Raw genomic sequence first — 15,184 nt, 5'->3', positions numbered from 1 at the left:
TGGTGATTGCAGCCATGAAATTAAAAGACGCTTACTCCTTGGAAGGAAAGTTATGACTAACCTAGATAGCGTATTAAAAAGCAGAGACATTACTTTGCCAACAAAGGTCCGTCTAGTCAAGGCTATGGTTTTTCCAGTGGTCATGTATGGATGTGAGAGTTGGACTGTGAAGAAAGCTGAGTGCCGAAGAATTGATGCTTTTGAACTGTGGTGTTGGAGAAGACTCTTGAGAGTCCCTTGGACTGCAAGGAGATCCAGCCAGTCCATCCTAAAGGAGATCAGTCCTGGGTGTTCATTGGAAGGACTGATGCTAAAGCTGAAACTCCGATACTTTGGCCACCTCATGCGAAGAGTTGACTCATTGGAAAAGACTCTGATGCTGGGAGGGATTGGGGGCAGGAGGAGAAGGGGATGACAGAGGATGAGAAGGCCGGATGGCATCACCGACTCGATGGACATGAGTTTGAGTAAACTCTGGAAGTTGGTGATGGACAGGGAGGCCTGGCGTGCTGCGATTCATGGGATCGCAAAGAGTCGGACGTGACTGAGTTGACTGAACTGAACTGAACGGATTCATTGAAATATTACCTTTGCAAATGGTATGAAATATGGATGCAACTTTATTTTCCTCTATGGTGAACCAATTTTTCCAACATTATCTATGAAACAAAACTTTTCTGTTAGGTTGGATTATTTTTCCCAATCCTTCACATCCTCCTGGTTATAGAATTATATACCCATGCTCTTTGCCATGTGGTTTTGCAGCACCTTCCACTACTTTGGTGGACTTGGCCATGTGACTTATTTGGCCAATGGAATATTAGGAGATGTGATGGCAGCAGAAGTGTTAAATGTGTTTGAGTGACTTGACTTCACCTCTTGAGCTCCTGTCATTGCCAGAGACATGTGATAAAGACCTGAATTTAACCTGTGTCCTGGGGCAAAACTCAGCTGAGTCCAACCAAGTCTTAACCAGATGGAATCAGCAGAGTCTCAGTTCACATACAGACCTGTGAAAGAGAAAAAACAACGGCTTTAATAAGTCACTGATATTTCAGGGTTATTTGTTATATGGTATTATTATTGTAGTGATAGTTGACTATCTCTACATGATTTCCTCATAGATTTGTCATGTTACCATTATCACATACAAAGTTCACATAGGTAAATGGGTTGTTTCTGAGTTGTGTATTCTGGTTCTCTGTTTTACATGTCTGCTACTATGACTTATAATATGTCATTATCTGGAAGGGTAAATTTCCCCTCTCTGATTTTTATTTTTAAAAATGACCAGATTATAATGGAATTTAATCTTCCATATATATTTGAGAATGTTTAAATTCTTCAAATCCTGTTACAAGTTTGAATGGTTTGCACTGAGTTTATGAATACATTTAGAGATCATTAAAATCTTAGTGGGCTTCCTCAGTGGCTCAGTGGTTAAAGAATCTGCCTGCAATGCAGGAGATGCAGCAGGAGCCACAGGTTTGATCCCTTGGTCAAGAAGATAGATGCCCTGAGGAAAGAAATGGCAACCCACTCCAGTATTCTTGCCTGGAAAATCCCACGGACAGAGGAGCCTGGCAGGCTACAGTCCATGGGTCGCAAAGAGTCAGACACGACTTAGCAACTAATCACACACACATACACACACAATTATCTTAGTAACGTTACTTCATCCTATCCACAAACATTATACACACCCCTATTTAGGTCTTCTTTGAAGTCTTTAAATAGCATTAACATTTTTTCTTTAGTCTGTTTTTTTTTGGCCGCACCACGCGGTGTGCAGAATCTTAGTTTCCCAACCAGGGATCGAATCTGCATCCCTTGCAATGGAAGGGTAGAATCGTAACCACTGGACCGCCAGGGAAGTCTAGTATTAACATTTTTTTTTTTCATGAAAGTTTTGTGCATTTTTCTTAGGTTAATCCCCGAAGACTTTTAGAGTTTTCTTGCTATTGTAAATAGTATCTTATTTTTAGTTTTTTAGTACTAGTATGTGAGTATACTTCTGGTTTTCATGAAATGATTTTGAATTTGGGAATGTTGCTATATCATGTAGGATTAGGTTTGGCTGTCTGTAACAACATACACGCATACACACACACACACAAACTAAAATAAGAGTGGCACAAATAAGATGGAGGTGTGTTCAAGAAGTTCCAGAAGCCTGGAGGTAGCTGCTTTAAGGTTGGTGCTGGTACAGAAGGTGCCTTCTTTCTAGTTTCTCTGTGTGTGGTTTCCATATCCAACCTCAGCTCATGGTCTAAGATGACTGCTGAAGCTCCAGCTACTGTATCTCATTTCAGATGGCAGGAAAGAGGATGAGGCATACTCTCTCCCTTTAGGAATGTGTGCACCAGATCTGCTTTTAACCCATTGCCTAGAACGTGGCAACACTTAGCTACAAAGGAGGCTAGCAAACATTGTCTTTATTCTGGTTGGCCATATGCCCCATAAAAGAGTAGTTCTGGAAAAAAGAGAAAAAAATTGCTCGCTGTCATTTTGTGGCTTTCTCATATTATTTCTAATAGCTTATTGTTTCTATTAGGTGTTTTATGTGGTTGATCATATTATTGCAAAAATCCCGATTTTATCCCTTTCCTTCTGATTCTTCCATTTAATTTCTTCATCCTTTTATTACAAATCTTATTTTGTCAGCCAGGACTTTCAATATCATTTAAGGAGCTGTGGCAAACTTGTCTTGATCCCATACTTAAATGGAATGTGTTAAAGTTAATCCATTAATAATATTTTGCAGTACATTTTTGGTCCTTCATAAAGTTAAGTACATTTCTTCCTATTCCTAATTTTTCTGAAAGTTTCTATTATTAATAAGGGATGCACATTCTCCAATGCTTTCTCTCTTAGCCTTCTTGAGGTACATATTTGGATAGGTTTTCTGATGTTAAATCATACTTGAATTTCTGAAATAAGCCCTACTTGATTTATTACATTTTCATGATAAACGGCTAGACAGGTAGCTAGACAAGTATATTCTAAAGAGGGGGAAAAAAATAAAGAGAGGGAAATGAATCTCAAGGTTTCTTCTAGTTTTTCTGGAGTAAGAATGTTGGATTCAGTTAGCTAATATTTAGAATTTTTTGCATATATGTTCATAAGCAAATGGGCCTATTCTTGTTCTTTTTCAGATTTAGAATCTAATTATAATTTTCCTTTTTTTCTGCCTCTGCCTCCTCTTGCTGATTACAACTTTTTAATTAATTTATTCTGTAATTTGGATTGTGAGCTAATGTTCATTTGGGCTCTATCTGTAGGAATGCTAATGAAACTCGGGTTGAAACTTCCATCTTCAATAAAGGATGTACTTTTGCTTCCTGGTTCATGTGAGTTGTATTTAAGCTCTTTGAGATAACAAAAATCTCATATAGCACTTTTTATTTTTTTTGGTAAACATAACAGTTCTTAGTACATCATTAGTCTCACTCCATTGTTTAGAAAATGATAGTAACAAATCATTTGTACATTGAAATTTGCATTTTGAAACATGACTCTCCCATGTAAAAAATTCTTTTTGTATACTTCGAAACCATAAACTAGTAAGTTTCACACATACTGAAATTTATACATAACATCAATTACAGTGTTATTTTTAAGCTTATACATCTATTTGACTTAGTATACATTTTAAATGGTGTAATTATAAAGTATACCTATGGTATTTATCAAAGGCAATTTGCCAACTTCACCTTTTTTTTTTTTTTTTTTAGGGATTACCCTGCCAGTGTATTATACAATCCTGTGCACAAGAAATATAGAAAGGTAAGTGAACACAAAAATGAGAGAAAAAATGTGTAAGAGAAAGGAATATATGTGGAAAAAAGGAAAGAGATATGTGTGAGAAAGAAAAAAGGAAGGAATAAATAAGTAACAGTTCTTAAATTTTCAAAAGAAAGGAATAAAATGGGGGTTTCAAATGAAACATTTGATTTTTTAATATTTATTCATGTCACAGGCATATTTGCTAAAAATGCAGAAGCCCATGACCAGCTTACAGAGATGATGATTCAGTAGGTCTGAGAGCAAACTCAGGAATCTAGGTGGGCCTAAGACAACCATTTAAGAAATACTGGAATAGGGTGAGCACAGAATTAGAAGATGACACATGGTGGGGACTGGAGGCATGCCAATAACAACTGACAAGGGAGCAACTTCTGCCACAGGAGGCTAACCCTGGCTATTTGGAGATCCTCTGAAAGATCCTCTAGTGTAGTTTAGACTCAAAATCTTATGTTTTTAGTGACATTCATAGTATGTAAGATAATACCACAATCAGTTATATTCACCTGAGTCATAAAATGACCTCACAGCAAGAGAAATATGAAATAGGCTTTCTGAAAGTATCATTAGCACACTCTTAAATGTAGTAGCATAGCCCACACTAGAAATGGAGCTGATTCTTCCCACAGGAGGGATTTAGTGTGTTTCAATCGTCACAGGGTGATCTGGCTAAGGGAACACAGCCCCCTCCTGAATATCATTATGTCCTGGGATGATGATGCTGGCGTCCTTGCATTGCCAAACTGCAAAGAAGTTTCAACACAATGAGGGGCAATGCATACACAATCTGGGCACTATAGGAAGTGTGTAAGTTGGTTCATTTTCTTAGGTGGACTCAGGATGCAGGCTGACATCATGGAATAAGGCTAAAATCAGAAAGAGAAGAGGCAAGAGGTGTCAGGCTGAGTGTCACAATTACAGTTTATGGGAAGGGTCCCTATCTTAAAACAACAGTAATCAAGGAAAGCCTCCGTATGACTAGGGTAAGCCTTAAGGCTTATTGTTCACTTACTACCTCTCCTCTGAATTCCAGACCACTGTAGGTTTTACTCTGATAATCATGGGGAAAACATGATCTTGCTCCCTTCAAGACCACAAGTCAATCCTGGGTCTCTCCAGTTGACTTGTCTAAAGAAAATGGATACTGAGTATTCTAAGTGGACTGGAAAATCTTTTTTTCTAGGGATGTGATACGTGATTTGTCTTTCCTTGGTTTTTTAATAGGAAGCAAATGTCATAAATTTCAATAACCTGCAGAAATGTCCCTTGTGGTTAAGAAGGTGGATTTTTGCCAGTGTATTTCTTTTGCCGGCACCTCTGTTCAGGTTCATTAGTGATCCCAGTTACTTTCAAGTACAAGTGCGTGCAGTGTTAAGGTGTGTACAATGATTCCTAGACAGTAGGCAAGAAACTGAGAAAAAGCCGTAGCTCCGGGGAATGAGCAGCGAGATCTAGTAGTGAGTACAAGGTGTCAGGGTCCAAGGTGAGGAGAGTGGGCAGAGAAGTGGGAGAAAAAGAGTAATGCATGCGGGAGCAAGGGCTGGAGGAAGCTGATATTTACAAGCACAAAACCCACACAGCTTCACTCACGTCAGGTTAAGTACCTTTTCCAGAAACCCAATAAAGAAATGTTATGTATTCAGGAGGTGTTTCAACCTGTCCACACCCTACTCTGACTTCCCCAGAACACAGGCAAGCAAGGAGGGAAATGCCTCCGGTCTTGGCGTCCAGCTCCCTCGGCTCCCGGAGCACAGCCCCACAGAACGTCACACGGAGCTGTCTGCTAGAGTGGGCACAGCATCGACGGGAGGCAAAGTTTTGATCCGATTTACTCCACATCTGTCTGCCACTCGGGAGTGGGGTTTGGCCGCAGGGGCTCCCAGGCAGCGCCGGGCAGAGGCTGAGCAGCAAGAGCAGCAGCTTGAAGGCTGAGTAAGGAGCCAGCCTTCTTCATCGCCTCCTCCGGTAGGTGCGGAGTCGGCAGCACAGCCAGTCCCTATCGCTGTCACGCCTTCTGTAGCGCGGCCCTCCGCCGCCCCACCCCCTCGCCGCACGGCCCCATCCCTCACACTGTTATTTGCGTGACTGACCTGAACAGGGCGGGAGGGAGGACCCGGGTGCCGGAGGGAGGGGAGGACCTTGGCCCGCCCACTCCTTCCCCTGTGGCTCGGAGCGGCACCTTCTTTTCCTCATTGGGCACACGCTTGCGTCCATCACCCCCATGCGGCCCTCGGATTGGCAGAAGGCGCACTTCTGGAGCGAGGAGAGCTGAGTGACTCCGCCGGTCTCCGGTGCCTCATCTTTCTCTCCACCGCTCCCTCCCTACTTCAACGTCCACCCACCACTCCCCACCCCCCACTCCACTTCCCCCCGCCCGGTTAGCGGCAGTGTCCTTAGAAGACTCATTGGGCCAGGGGCGAAGCCTGCCGCCTATCGAGCCGCACCGTCATTGGCCGACCCCCACGCCCGTCGGAGCGGCGGGCTTCGGCATTGAGTGATTCCGCTTCGCTCCCCGCCCCCCATAACGCCTCGCCCTCTCACTCTCCTCCTCCCCTCCCGGCTCTTTCACAGCCCCCCTTTCCCTAGCCGTCCCCACCGCATCTCCCCTGTCCAGCTGGGCGGGGACTGCTTTACGACTCTGTAAAGTCTGTGAGTCACTGCACAACCCATCAATCCAATTAAATGTCTTGAGCTAGCCGAGCAGGCGGTGCTGCTGCCGCGGCCGCTCGCCCCGCCGCGGCCGCCCCTGCTCGCAGCGCCCCTCTGATCCATGGCTGTCTGTCTGTACTTGTTACGGTGTAACCTCCTCCTCCGCCTCCTCCGCCTCCTCCTCGGGAGCCGCTGCAACTTCCCCTCAGCCAGCCTCCTCCTCCGCTTGGGGACTGCAAAGGCATGGGATAGACCTAGAGCCACTTCTGTCACCCCTCCAGACCTCGCTCAGTCTCCCCCCTTTAAATTAAAGTCTGATCCTTGCTTCTCATCGTTTTAGAGGTTTATTTGTCAGTCTTTTTATTTCCCCGGATTTTATTTTCCCTTCCTGGGGCAGGGGGGTCGCAGGGGCCGGTGGGCTTATTTTAGGGAAGGGGCTTTCTCCTCCATCCCCTCGTTGCTCCTCGTCCCTTTTCGGCAGTGACTTGGTTTCCCGGCTCCGCTCCACTCCCACCCCTCGAACTCACCGTCCTGCACTCTAGTGACGCACCGACACCCCCCGCCCACAGCCCAGACGTCCCCTCCCTCGCTGCCACCCCGACCCGTCTCGGAGCTGGACCGGGTGCCGACTTCGCTGAAGGGTGAGTGCTGTGTTGGGTTAGCGGGGGTGGGTGTTGGGGCGGAGGGAGGGTCTGGGCAAATGTAGCGGGTCCACTTTGGGGAGGGCAAGGGATCGCGCTGTGGACTGGAGGTTCCCGGTCCGGCGTGGATTTGAGGTGGCGACTGCCTTCCTCCCTCGCTCCCTCTTCCCCCGCCCCTCGACTCCTTATTCACCAGCCTTGCTGTATTTCTAGGTATTGCCAACGCTTATAAAATGAGCGGTAATGGCAAGCTTTCTTAGTGAGCGGTCATAATCAGCGAATTGAACTGATAGACTCTATGACCTGCAAAAAGTGTCAGACGGCTAATAATGGGTACGTTGTCTTCCAAATCAGAGTTAAACTTTTATTCAGTAAAGGCAAAGCAAAAGGTACGTCTGATTTGAATGAGATAGACCACGAGAAGACAGGTTGCCTAGTGGCATGTCTTGCTGTTTTTATTTTTAAATAGTTTCGTAGGTTCTCTTTTGGAAAAAAAAGAAAAGATAATTCAATATTAATGTAAAGATTACAAAGTCTTTGAACCTGTTGGAGGAAAACGAGGTAAGATGGAAATCCAGTTTGACACTTCATCTTTAGCTCACCTCTATTCTGGCCAGAAATTACAACACAGAATTTTTTATTTCCTGGTCACTGGGCACAGTGGGGTGTGTTAAAAGACAAATAGGGATTTTTTTATCTTTTGATAGCCCTTTTTTGTATACTAGATTGCTCTTGAGCAAAATTTTAATTTGGTTTCTTGGTTGCAGGCTGTTCAAAAGTACACATGCATGGCCGTATATATGCTTTATAAGACTTGCCCTATGCATCTTTAGTATTTAATTTGAGGTAAAAATAAGAATTATGAGAAATACTTACTCTGAATCGCCTTCTGAGGTTACGTTTGAGAATTCAGCCTGTTTAAAATGGTACTTATTCTTTTTGAATCAAGTTCTGGTCTACTTGTCCACAAGATTCAAATTAGGCCAAACCAAACATCTTTTGAAATATTAAAGTACACGAAAGGCCTCTTAGTAGTTCATTCTCTCCTTTTCTTTCAGACTAACCAGAATAAGTTGTTGCTAAATTTAATTGTAAAGAATAGACTGTTCCTGTACTGAAGTCTGCCAAGTTTCTACAGAAAAATTTCTTTTTAAAGAGGAGCAATGTGTTTATGATCAGCCCAAAGTAGTAAAGTTGACTCAAATGTAAATGCTGTCATAAGGAAATGCTTGTCATAAGCCCCCAAACCTGGCAGAGTGTTTCAGGAAGACTTATACAAAGCCTTTCTGAATTGTTTAATACATTTCATCATGTGGCCTTTTTCATGAGTGTTTAAGACTGAAATCATTCAGAGGCCTTATAACACAGGGGAGCCATGCTGCCTGAGTTTGAATCTAGCCACAGTCACAGGATGGCTGACTGACCTTAGGCAAGTTCAAACCTGGCCTGTGAGGGTTTTCTCCTGTAAATGGGAGGGATGACTTTCCCCTCTAAGGGTTGCCTTAAGGGTAAGTGAGAGGGCACAGGTCACCGAGCACTTGGTGTTAGCTGCCCTACCTCCATCATCATCATCACCACCCCCTGAGAGGGTGTCTGGTCTAGTGGTTAAGAAGGGGACCTCCATAACCAGTCTCTGTAGGTTCAAGTCTCAGTATTTCCTCGTGCTATCTTTGTGATCTTGGCCAAATCAACCTCAGATTCCCCATCTATAAAGTGGGGATTAATAGAAAAATTTTCTTCATAGGGTTATCATGAGGTCAGAATGAGTTTAGACCAGTGTTTAGTGCTTATTTTCAAGTTTAATTCTTTGCTCTGTTCCTAGTACATCTAGAAATGTGAGTGACTGTATTTTTTAGAAGTATGCTTTTTGTAAAGATAAAGAATTATTACTGTCGGATTTACACTTTTAAGTAAAGTTTATATGAGTTTTTATGAAATTTAGTTATTGGATGAGTTGAGCTGATTACTTTTTGATTTTAACTTGCACAACAGAGTATGGATACCTCTATTATAATGATACGTATCACGCATTTGCTGTTACATGTGATTTTCTCCTCTACTAAACACAAAGCTCTTTGAGAATAAGAGTAGTATTTCATTCATGATTTAATCTCAGGTGCCTAGCATTGTGCCTGGTACATAACAGTCTTGATAAATGTTGTGGAATGGATTAAACAATCTTGTTCTCGTAGTTAAACGACATTGTAAGTGATATTATGGAGAATACTATTATTTGTGTTGTTGAGTTGAATTTTTATGTTTTCAATTACTATTTTTGTAAATAGAAATGGAATTATAATGTTTTATTAGGAAAATAATTTTTATTTTGAAGATTAAACTTAAAATATTCTGAAAAGTACTTACCAAATATCTCATCTTAATACCTAACATGGTCTCTTTTTTAATTGAAAAACTTTCTGATTCCCAAACTTCCTTTCACTACATTGGATGTTATTATAATTAGTATAGATTATACAAATTAGATTTTGAATGTCCTTAATGATGATGTGATGTTATTATTGGCTTCAGAATTAATAATAATAAAAGTGAACTTATCAAACCAACACTGTGGAAATAAAATAGCATAATTTCCTTAAGGACCTAAGCTTTATTTCTTTTTTCATTCAAGAGTGAAATTCTTTCTCTTGAGCAGACTTAATAAATAATTAGCTTTTCAAATAGTTGTAGTAAATAGTATAACAGGAATCATAAAGAAGGTATATGTAATCAGTAAATAAAACACTTTAAACTTCATTACACACTTAATTAGCATTATACAACTGGGTAATACATATTTTTTCAATAAGCAAAATTGATGGGGCCTGCACCACCTGCTTCATTTATAGACTCATTCTGCTTTACTTGTCAGTAAAACCACTAATTACTGTGCCCTCTGAAAGTATAAAATGCAAGAAATGTCTTTCATGAAAGAGATGTCCTCGATAACAAAATCTGAATGCTCATCTACTCAGAAGTGTTACAGTGTTCCATAGCATTGTTAAAACATTTCAAATGGGTGAACTATCTAGCACAATGTGGGTAATTTTATATACATAATCCTTTGTTTAACCAAATAATCAGTTAATCCATTTTAGTTGAATATATTCCATTTTCATTGGCTAAAACAATTAATTTTAAAAACTTGCCTTTTTTGTTCATATACTTTGAAAGCAGTTAATCTAAAATGAAACTTTAAACAATTAATTTATAGGCACTTAGAAACTACACTGAAGCATATATTCTACAGGATGGAAGGTCTAATTTTTTGCTTGACAGATTTCAACATGATTTCTATAGCTCACATCTTTTTCTTTTATTTAACATTTTTTGGTGAGGACAGTTGAGTACTTTTGGTATTTTACAGATATATAGGATGTCCTCAGCTTTTAAAAAAACAAAGTTTCTGATGAAGAATTGTCTGGAAAGAAGAGGGAAAGAGGAATAAAAATAACCTTTAGGGCCTATCCGTGTCTTTTAGTATTAGGAAAATGGATAACAATATACTCTTGTCAGTGATCAAAAGGAGAAGAAAATTATTTTTGTGTTATGTGTTGCCATACACTTAGAATTAAAGTCCATGGAGGTCTAGACTGAGCCATGTTAACAACTGGCACGTGACCTTGAGCATTACACTTAACCTCCAAGACTCTCCCAGTTCTTTCAGTGTGAAGAGAGAAGGCAGTTGCCTGGCCCTCACTCGCAGGGGACATTGTAGGGGTAATTTGTAAGTGCTTTTTAAAAGCACTGGAGAATGACAAAGTGCAAGCAAATACAAAGTAAACATTCACATTTAGAAATGAACATTTGTTTTGTCATTATTAAAAAATTGTGACTTTAGATCTTTTGTCTTAAGCCCATTTTTTCCTTTTAACTTTGTATTTATGGAGACTTCTTATTGGTATGTTAAGAAGAATGAATAAGGTACCTAAAGAGGCGAGGAACTTTGAAAGGGATTTTAAATGCTAACATTAAGTTTTGGTGTATCCTGGGTTGTAGCACATGTTGATGTTCTAAGATCAAACTTTATGTGTCTAGAAGATAATACATTTTATTAAAGATTGTAAAACTTGCACGTATAGGACCCCCTCCTGACCCTCATTTTGTACCTTGAGTACAATGAAATGTGCATGTGTCAGAATATAGTAGCTTAGAGGATTTCATTTATTCCATATAATCTTTTATTTAGGAAGGTGAGTGAAGACACGTATGGAAAGGCTGTATTTTAAGAAACTAGTTCTTTTTTTTTTAACATCTTGTCCCAAAAAGTGAGTTCTGAGTCTTTAAAAATAGAAAGCCTAGAGTTAGCACATTATATCAGTTTCTTTGAATTCAGCTTTTCCTCTCTATGGTTATTAACAGAAGAGTTGTCACAACCTAATGGTATTATATCACTTTTTAAAGTAGAAATGAAATTCTGGTTTATTCAGAGTAAGACTTTATTAAAACAGGTGGGACATACAAAGAAATATTTCTTTTGTTCCAACTAAATATTAAGTATGGTGAACAGTGATCCTCAAATGCAAGGTTGCTAAGAAGAAAGCAACTTTTAAAAGTATATTATCCTTTTGTCCTTATTGCTGAACATTCAGTTGATGAAAACTCAGACTGATCAGATTTCTTTTCTACTTCTGAATGTATAGTCCGCACTGTTGTTTATAAAGTTTCGTGTGATGTTATGTACAATCCTTTAGTATTGAATGTTTGCTTTTAACTTACTAAATGGCCAAAACAGTCCACCTTTTAAATTTTATCTGATTTTCACAACCTTCTTTGTTTTGTTCTACCACTGTTTTTCAATTTTCTTAATATTACTGCATGAATTTGTCTTTTAACGCTGTGTCTTTCTCATTTTGCTCTTCTTCTCCACTGGTCTTTTTCCTTGATTACTGCAGGTTTTTTTCTTTGGCTCTCTTTTGCCTTTGCCTCTGTTTAAGGCATGGAAAAGGGGTTTTCATCTATTTCATTCTGCTTTTCTGAGACTGAGGCAAAGGCCTTCTATATAGAAAATTTGCTTTGCCCTATCTCAAAAGATGAACTTTCTGATCATCTTATCTACACAAAACTTAAGGAACCATTTTGTAAACCTAAAACCAAGTTTTAACTTATGTGAGGTGATAAAAAGGGACAATAATGATGTGTTTAGTACTTCTTGCTTTTCTGTTAATCTCTTTTTTGGAGAGATACCCACAGAATTTTTTATGTCTACATTATCTTAAAACATCTCAAGCATCCATTGCTTGGCACCCAGCGCCTGATGAGCACTGGTGGCTGTCTGAGCTGTGACTGTGGCCACCTGACTATTTGAAGGGGCGTGCAGGCCTGAGAACAGCACGTGAGACGTGAAAAGCAGGTCCTTTGTTTTGTTTTTAACTCTGTTCAAACCAGACAGAACCCCAGACTCTGTCCACTGAGGTTTTCCAGGGTTCGCCATTGTTGAATGATTAATGGTTCCTGATGAAGTAACCATCAGCTTTATTGTGTTCCAATAATTTCAACTCAACTGAAATGTATCCCTTTGAGTTAACTTTTGTTTTGATTTTTAAGACTTTTTACTGAGAAAATCAAGGAGTATGAAAATAAATATGTATTTTTAAATAAAAAAATTTATATGAAAATCCTTTGAGTAAAAAGATTTTCTAAGGACCCAAATCCATTGACTTGGAGAGAATGTTTAGTAGTTTCTTAAAATACTTCACATTATTCAGACATTAGTGGTAGAAGACCTTTCTATTTGATTAAATGAAATGAATCCCCCTTTTGATTTACAAAACAAATGCTCCATTATACCTTTATTTAAACAATTCAAATATGAGATTAGATAAACTGCATTTTGGAGTTGGTGGAATGAGACTTTCCAGAAATTATCCTTTGTAAAATCTATGCCTTTTAGAGGAAGTTTGGTCTTTTTTTTTTTGTACACCGGTATCCCATTCCTGACTTCTGTTCATTTCATTCAACAGATTTATTGAGCATTTATTATGTGCCAGCTACTTTTACGAGGCAATACATTACAGCAGTGAAGAAAATGAACAAATATTATTGTCCTTGTAGAAATTACATTCTAAACTATTTTGATATGTATTTAGAGCTAGTTGTCTACTACTTTGAGTAGTCACAGCTCCACATTGTGTAATAGTGGTCTACAAAAATGTTAAGATTTCTTCATATGGATTTTATGCCTTTTGACTTAGTGTGAAGGTCTAAAAGTGAATCCTGAAACAACTGCATTCGAGTTGACCATTTTTATTTGAGTTTGAGATGAAACATTAAAAGCATAATGTTGCCGATGTTTCCACCAGAAATCATGAAATTATCCTCGTTTATGAACCCCAGGACACCTTACAGTGGACGTGGTCTGAAATTTCTCCTAGCTTTTCTTTACACCTTTGAAGTTGTTTTCTCCCTTTGCTTTGTTTTCTTTGTGACAGAGCCTGAAAAAAATGTGTAACACTGAAAATTGCACAATGTAAATGTAGTCCTCATAGCTGTACTGCACAGTTTACAGGAAAATCTTAAATTTCCTTTGTCTAGTGTATGTAAAGAACTAATCTACTAATCTTTTGTTTCCATTATTATAAAAACTATATAATTTCCTAAACAAGTAAAACCCTTAGGGTACGTTTCACCTCAAATATTAAAATAGATACATGTGTTTTTATAGTATAACTAGCACTAATCTCAAAGAAGGCAATGGCACCCTACTGCAATACTCTTGCCTGGAAAATCCTATGGGCGGAGGAGCCTGGTAGGCTGCAGTCCATGGGGTCACAAAGAGTCGGACATGACTGAGCGACTTCACTTTCACTTTTCACTTTCATGCATTGGAGAAGGAAATGGCAACCCACTCCAGTGTTCTTGCCTGGAGAATCTCAGGGTTGGAGGAGCCTGATGGGCTGCTGTCTGTGGGGTCGCACAGAGTCAGACACGACTGAAGCGACTTAGCAGCAGCAGCAGCACTAATCTGAGATAATGACTTTTATTAATTATTTTATTTTTGTTTATAGATAACACTTGTCCCAAGTGTGTGGGGGTTGCTGCTGCTGCTACTGTTTAGTAGCTAAATCGTATCCGATTCTACAATCCCATGGACTGTAGCCCACCAGGCTCTTCTGTACATGGGATTTCCCAGGCAATAATACTGGAGTAGGTGGCTATTTCCTTCTCCAGGGGATCTTCCCGACCCAGGGATCAAACACTCATCTCCTCCATTGGCAGGTGAATTCTTTACCACGGAGCCACTTGGGAAGCCCTAATCAGAGACCGATAGACATGGCACCTGTCCATAATGGTGTTCACGGTCCAGATGGGAGAGAAAAGATCCCCACATGAAGATGGTCTCTTGTGTTGAACAATATGCGATCTAACTTGATGGGAAGTCTGGGAGAGGCCACTACAGTAAGCTAGGTCAGATGGACTTGCCTCCTGGAAATCCTGGACAGCCTTCATGGGAATCCATCCTTCCTTTTTTTTTCATCCTTCCTTTTAAGTTTGGCAAAGAGGGCCTTCTTTGTGCATTAGACACCTAAGGGTAGAACAGTCCCTTTTCTGGCCACTGCAGCTAGCTGCTCAGGGAGGACGGAAAGGAAATGGAGCACGCATCCTAGGCATTCATTACATTTGTTAGCTATCCCCATGGGAGGCAGAAACTGCACCCAGAAATAGAATACAGCTGAGCCAAATTACCGGGGTTCAGCTTCCAGTGATTTGACTTTACAGAGGTGTGAAAGTTCTACACATTCTGTAGAAACTGGAGTTTTGAGTTTTGACAGTTTTTCTGGACCAATGGTATGCTACCAGTGGTATGCTAAACGATGCTCTTGTGATGATAGTCGTGAGGTAAGTAACCAGGGTACTTACAACCATTCTGTACCACACAGCCATTCTGTTTTTCACTTTCAGTACAGTATTCAACAAATTACATGAGATATTTAATACTTAATTAGAAAATAGGTTTTGTGTTAAGTGTTTTTGCCCAGTTGTAGGCCAGTGGAAGTGTTCTCAGCATGTTTAAAGTAGGTTTAACTAAGCTGTGGTAGTTGGTAGTTTGTTTTAATATATTTTCAACCTAGAATATTTTCAGTTTACATGTG

At 40.0% G+C, this 15,184-nt stretch overlaps 1 protein-coding gene across 5 annotated transcripts in view; it reads left to right on the top strand.

Annotated features, from left to right (window-relative positions):
* Window positions 1–6,269: 6,269 nt before the first annotated feature.
* SERTAD2 (SERTA domain containing 2) overlaps window positions 6,270–15,184 on the top strand; it is a 116,212-nt gene continuing 107,297 nt past the window's right edge. For 3 of the 5 annotated variants that reach the window (XR_011569307.1, XR_011569306.1, XR_011569305.1), the window contains exon 1: window positions 6,270–7,094. The gene's annotated coding sequence lies outside the window, so the exon portion shown is untranslated. The remainder of the gene's footprint in view (window positions 7,095–15,184) is intronic. The other 2 variants (XM_070798879.1, XM_019970395.2) reach the window with 2 other exon arrangements.

This window comes from Bos indicus, chromosome 11, assembly GCF_029378745.1.
Source record: "Bos indicus isolate NIAB-ARS_2022 breed Sahiwal x Tharparkar chromosome 11, NIAB-ARS_B.indTharparkar_mat_pri_1.0, whole genome shotgun sequence".
Lineage (NCBI taxonomy): Eukaryota > Metazoa > Chordata > Mammalia > Artiodactyla > Bovidae > Bos > Bos indicus.
This window is presented reverse-complemented; position numbering and strand designations above follow the sequence as displayed.